The following is a 6,510-nucleotide window of genomic DNA, read 5'->3' as shown; positions in this document are numbered from 1 at the left end:
TTTACTCAAGCTACAATGATAAGCACACCTCCCCCATTATGCTAAAGGAACCCTATTCTATTGAAATTACAAATAAAGAAACTAGATCTCATGGCTTGGGCTTTACTTCTTGTGGTCCTCTTTGAACATATAAAGAAACGTTTCTCTACCATCAGTGGCAGAGTCCCAATCTTCTTGAATCCTCTTTGCCATGGACCTAGTTGTTGGGCCTGAACTAGGGCCTGAGCTTGGGCCTCTTCCATCATCCCCTCCCTCTTGAAGATGATTTGTTCTCAAATCACATGCTTCTGTCTCTTCTTTTTCACTACATGCAAAAGGTGTTAGATCCATAACATTGAAGTTAGTATGTATTCCATATTCTTCAGGCAGGTCAATTTGATATGCATTATTATTGATTCTTTTGAGAACTTGGAAGGGACCATCACCCTGTGGACTAAGTTTAGACTTCCTCTGATTAGGGAATCTATCTTTTCTAAGGTGAAGCCAAACCCAATCTCCCTCCTAAAAAATTACCTCTCTCTTCCCCTTATTGCTATGTTTCCAGTATTTCTCTGTTTGTTGTTGTATTTTGTTCTTAATCTTGTCATGCATTTTCTTTACAAATTTAGCCTTTGTTACTCATTCATTATGCGCAAAATCTTGTGGATTAGGTAAAGGTAACAAATTCAAAGGAGTAAGAGGATTGAACCCATACACAACCTCAAATTGAGAAATGTTAGTAGTTTTATGAACTACTCTATTATATGCAAACTCAATATGAGGAAGGTACTCATCCCAAGATTTGAGGTTTCCTTTCATGATTGACCTATGCATAGTGGAAAGAGATCTATTTACAACTTCAGTTTGTCCACCCATTTGAGGATGACAAGAAGTTGAGAAATTCAACTTAGTTTCAAGCCTTTCCCAAAGAGTTTTCCAGAAATGGCTTACAAATTTAGGATCTCTATCCGAAACTATGGTCTTAGCTAAACCATGTAGTCTTACCACTTCTCTAAAGAAGAGCTTAGAGATGTTGCTAGCATCATCCACTTTATGGCAGGGTATGAAATGAGCCATCTTGTTAAACCTATCCACTACCACAAAGATGGAATCAAAACCTCTATGTATCCTAGGAAGTCCTAATATGAAATCCATGCTTATATCTTCCCAAAGAGCATTTGCAAAAGGTAAAGGAGTGTAGAGTCCGTGAGGCATTGTCTTAGATTTAGCTTTTAAACATGAATGCATCTATGACAATGTCTTTGGACATCTTTCCTCGTGTGTGGCCAAAAGAATTTTTCTTTTTAAAATCTCAAGAGTTTTATCAACTCCAAAATGGCCTATGAGTCCTCCTTCATGTGCTTTTTTTACAAGGAGTTTTCTATGTGTTCCTTGGGGTATGCAAATTTTTCCTTCTTTAAATAAGTACCCCTTAGAAACATAAAAACCTCCTTGTGCTCTATGTTGGCACTCAACAAAAGTGGGTGGAAAATCATAATCTTCTTTATAAAGTTCATGTATGTTTTCAAACCCAAGAATTTGGGCTCCAAGTTTAGAAAAGAGGGCATGTCTCCTTGATAGATCATATGCCACAATATTTATATTGCCCTTCTTGTATTTGATAACATATGGAAATTGCTCAAGAAATTCCATCTACTTTGCATGTCTTTTGTTCAACTTGTGTTGACCCTTCAAATATTTCAAAGACCCATGATCACTATGTATGAAATATTCTTTTGAGACTAGATAGGACCAAGTCTGTAGGACCCTCACAAGTGCATAAAGCTCTTTGTCATAGGTGGGATAATTGAGGGTGGCACCATGAAGTTTTTCACTAAAATATGCAATTGGATGCCCACCTTGCAACAACACAACACTTATTCCTACTCCCGATGCATCACACTTTAGCTCAAAAGTTTTTGAAAAGTTTGGTAAAGCTAGAATGAGTGCATTAGTGAGTTGAGCTTTCAACCTTTGAAAGGCTTGCTCATGCTTCTTCGTCCAACAAAATGGAGTGTCTTTCTTCACTAACTCATTGAGTGGTGAAGCTAGACTTGAGAAGTTAGGAACAAATCTCCTATAGAAACTTGTTAGGCCATGAAAGCTCCTAACATCTCCTACATTTTGTGGGGTTGGCCACTCTTGGATGGCTTTGATTTTCTTGGGGTCAACATGTACCCCATTTTTGTTTACTATAAAACCTAAAAACACTACATTATCTACACAAAAAGTGCACTTATCTATATTAGCAAACAAACTATTTTTCCTAAGCACTAAAAGAACCTCCCCAAGGTGACTTAGGTGAGACTCTAGGCTTTGACTATATATACTAATATATATCAAAATAAACTACTACATATTTACCTATGCAATCCCTAAGGACATGATTCATAAGCCTCATGAAAGTGCTAGGTGCATTAGTGAGTCCAAAAGGCATCACTAACCACTCATATAATCCAAATTTCTTCTTAAAAGCAGTTTTCCACTCATCACCCTCTTTGATTCTTATTTGGTGATATCCAGTTTTGAGATCAATTTTAGAAAATATAGTGGACCCATGCAATTCATCAAGCATATCATCAAGTCTAGGAATTGGATGCCTGTATTTGATGGTGATATTATTGATGGCCCTACAATCACAACACATTCTCCACTTGCCATCTTTCTTTGGCACCAACAAAACAGGTACAACACTAGGACTTAAACTCTTTTGAACCCAGCCTTTCTCCAACAATTCCTGAACTTGTGACTCTATCTCCTTAGTCTCCTCAGGATTAGTTCTATAAGTTGGTCTGTTTGGTAGACTAGCTCCCGGAACTAAATCTATTTGGTGTTCTATACCTCTAACAGGTGGAAGTCCAATGGGTCCTTCCTTAGGGAATATATCACCAAAATCTTTTAAAAGTTTTTGGACTTGAGGAGGTAGCTCACAAACTTTAGAAAGTGTGACAGTGCATGCAAGTGTTCTTTTACAAAGAAGGAGGCTTGAAGGTTGTTCAAATAGAAGTATCTTTTTCAATTTTATTTTCAAATTTTTCTTCTTTCTGAATGACCTTATGGGAAGGAACACTCTTCTCCCATGCCTCAGCTTTCTCTCTAAGGTCTTTTTCTGCTTTTTCTATTTTCTTTTTTTTTCTCTCATTTTCTCTTTTTTGTTTCATTTGTACTTGGTCCTTTACCACTTGTGAGGGTGTTAAAGGATAAAATAAAACTTTATTTTCCTTATGAGTAAAAGGAATCTCGTTGGTAAGACCATTATGCATAACTTTCTTATCAAATTTCCATTGTCTTCCCAATAAGATATGACAAGCTTCCATGGGTACTACATCACATAAAATCTCATCTTTATAGTTCCCCACATAAAGACTGACTTTTACTCGCTTGTCTACAGTTAGTTCTCCATCTTCATTGATCCATTGAAGTTTGTAAGATTTTGGATGAGGTACTAATTGTAGATTAAGTTTTTCAACCATCTTAGTGCTACAACAATTGCAGCAATAACCACTATCCACAATGAGAGAACAAATGTTTTCTAAAAGTTTACATCTTGTATGAAAGATGTTCTCTCTTTGTGTTTCATGGTTCACACTAGGGTGATTATTGAGGGTTCTTCTGATCATCATTAATTCTCCCTCACAAGGATATGCCCCCTCTCTATCTTCTTTCTCTTCTTCCCCACTAGACTCATCATCTTGGATGTTATACTCACCCCTCTCTCTTAAGATCATGGTTCTCCTATTTGGGCATTGAGATGCTATATGTGTTAGAATGTATTGCTTTAAACTAGAGGGGGGGGGGGGGGTGAATGGTTTAAAGAGGGTTTTCACAAACTTTTTAAGATAGAATGAAAATACTTTGTAAGAAACCAGATAAGAGATTCAGTTAGCCAAGAACAAAGCTCAAAACAGAAAAATAACAGAAAAAAAATCGATTGTTTCGTAGAAACAATCGATTATTTATACCAGCATATAACAACAACTGAAATTTAAAGAGTTTAAGGAAGAGAGAAATGCACAAACAGTTTATACTGGTTCACTCTTAACCCAAGAGCTACATCCAGTTTCCCAGAAACCACTAGGGAATCCACTAGGTAATCAAATCTTGATTACATATACACACCACCAAAGAAGTGACCTTGATCCCCTCAAGACACACACTTCCTTTGGCTCAGCACATACACCTCCAAGAATGTTGATCTTGACAACCTCAAGAGCACACAACTCTTCTTGGCTTTACAACACCAGAATGTACACAAATCACAGAACGAATTACACTGTTACAGAATCAACTGAAATCAATACAGAGTAATCCTATTCCACTTCTCTCTTGAATAGCCAAAGCTCAAAGTTCAAACTCAAATGCTTCAAAAACTCTTTGAAAAACTCAAATTTGTTTTTTTTTTTTGTTATAAAACATTAACAAACTATTTATAGTATTCAAATCTTGGTCAAAGCATTTAAAGCAGGAGTGTATTCAGTTATGAAATCAATTAAAGCTCTTTTAACAAACAAAATTGTTTCTATTAGGATTCCAAACAAACAATCGGTTGAAATCGCGAATCAATCAGTTGTTTGGTTTTGACAGCAAGTCAACCATTCAAAACAGTTTTCAAACTTTTTCAAAAACACTTAAGTATAAAACAATCGGTTGTTTCGACAAAGCAACAGATTGTTTTTCACTTATTTTGAAAAACAATTTAATCTTAAAAGATTTGAAAACACTTAAGCTTTAGATTCAACAAAGAGTGGATTACAAATATAATCTACCCCAATCCTATTCTAAAGCACACTAGCAACAACAAGCACCTCCAGCCTTCCATCAAACACAAAAGATTTGGATTCTTCAAAGCTTGAACACACTTGATTCAACAATATGACTTCTACCAAGACACTTAAAGCAATGGATATCTCTACTGCGGGGTTTTGAGGTAGACACAACTTTTCCTACACTTTTGGGAGTTTCTTTGGGTTTATCTTTTGAAAGGCTATCCTCCCTTTCTCTTTTATACTCTTTCTTGGGATAAGAGTTAGAGTAAGAACTCTCCTTACGACTTGATCCTTTTGTCAAATTTTGTTGCTCAACTTTTATACAAAGTTGGATCAAGTCATTCAAGTCCCTATAGGGAAAGAGTTCCACTTTATCCCTTATCTCAAGATTGAGACCACTGAGGAACCTAGCTATGGTGGTGGTTTCTTCCTCCCTAATAGAGGCTCTCATCATGTAAAGCTCCATATTTTGCCTATACTCCTCTACACTCATGTTCTTTTGTTGGAGTCTTTGAAGCTTGTCCATTAACTCCCTATTGTAGTATGAAGGAATACGGTGGCGTCTCAGGGCTCCCCTAAGGTCATTCCAATATTCTATGGGAGGTTCCCTGTGGAGGCGTCTATCTCTCTCTATGGTTGTCCACCAATACATAGCGTTTCCTTGAAAGCTTAAAGTCGCTAAGGGTACCTTCCTCTCCTCACTAACATGATGGCAAGCAAAAAGTTGTTCTACTTTCATTTCCCAATCTAGATATGTTTCAACATTTTCCTTTCCAAAAGAATGAGGTAGGTCTACCCTAGTCTCTTTGTGGCTCTCTCTTTTAGTTCTTCTTGGTGGAGGTTGATAATAATCATTAACTCTCAGACTCCCCTCAACATGTGAGTCTCTCGACCTAGAACTAGATGCATGTGATGTATGTGATTTTTTAAGTTTCTAATGTATTCATCCTTTTCTTTCACAATTTTCAACTCCTCTTCTAAAATAGCAAGATGGGAATCCCTTTATTTTTTATCTTCTATGATTTGGGCCTCATGTTGCAATTGTCTATGTGATAGTGATTGAAAGTCTTTGGCTAATTGTTTTAAAAGAGATTTTATAGACTTTTTATCACTTTCACTTGGACTAGAAGAATGAGAAGACATGTTGAAATTTATGTGTTAGAAGCAATTTACCAAAAGAAAGATAGGTGGAGTACCGTAGGTAGATTCCCAGGAAAGGGAGGTGGATCCCTTGGATCAATTAAGTACCAAGCCTTTACTAGCCAGATTCTATTCCACAATACTTTCCCAAACCCTTCTCTAAGTAATTCACTTAGAGCACAATCAAAGATGAAAATAAAGTTTTATGCAAGAAAACAATGTAAAGCAATAAAACAAACAAGAAAATTGCTATCTAGAAAGCTTTAAAACTAGTTGAATCCTAAGGTGAGGCTTCTTGGCACTTTGGAACCTTGAAGACACACTCACTGACTAAACCGTATTAATCCACTAATTAATCAAAGTTCTTGCAATTTACAACTCAAAGAAATACAATGAAATTAGGTCAACAATTTTTTTTTTATGCACAAAAATTAAAGTTCTATTCTATGCACTTCTTCACTTGTAGTTCCTTTGTGTATATTTGTGTATTGTTCAAGTGAGGTTGTTGTTGTTGCTTTGTCTCCTTAGATTATTCAACCTCGAGTCTTTAATCCAGCTCCATTTTAGTGATATAGCTTTCACCAAAAAAAAAATTTAGCTCCACTACTCACCAAAACACTTTTTA

The 6,510-nt window shown here is 36.2% G+C and overlaps 1 pseudogene; it reads right to left on the bottom strand.

The window, feature by feature from the left end:
• Positions 1-1,227: 1,227 nt before the first annotated feature.
• LOC137824749 (uncharacterized) lies at positions 1,228-5,484 on the bottom strand (annotated as a pseudogene).
• Between the last annotated feature and the right edge of the window lie 1,026 nt (positions 5,485-6,510).

Source organism: Phaseolus vulgaris, chromosome 8, assembly GCF_051622355.1.
Source record: "Phaseolus vulgaris cultivar YP4 chromosome 8, ASM5162235v1, whole genome shotgun sequence".
Lineage (NCBI taxonomy): Eukaryota > Viridiplantae > Streptophyta > Magnoliopsida > Fabales > Fabaceae > Phaseolus > Phaseolus vulgaris.
This window is presented reverse-complemented; position numbering and strand designations above follow the sequence as displayed.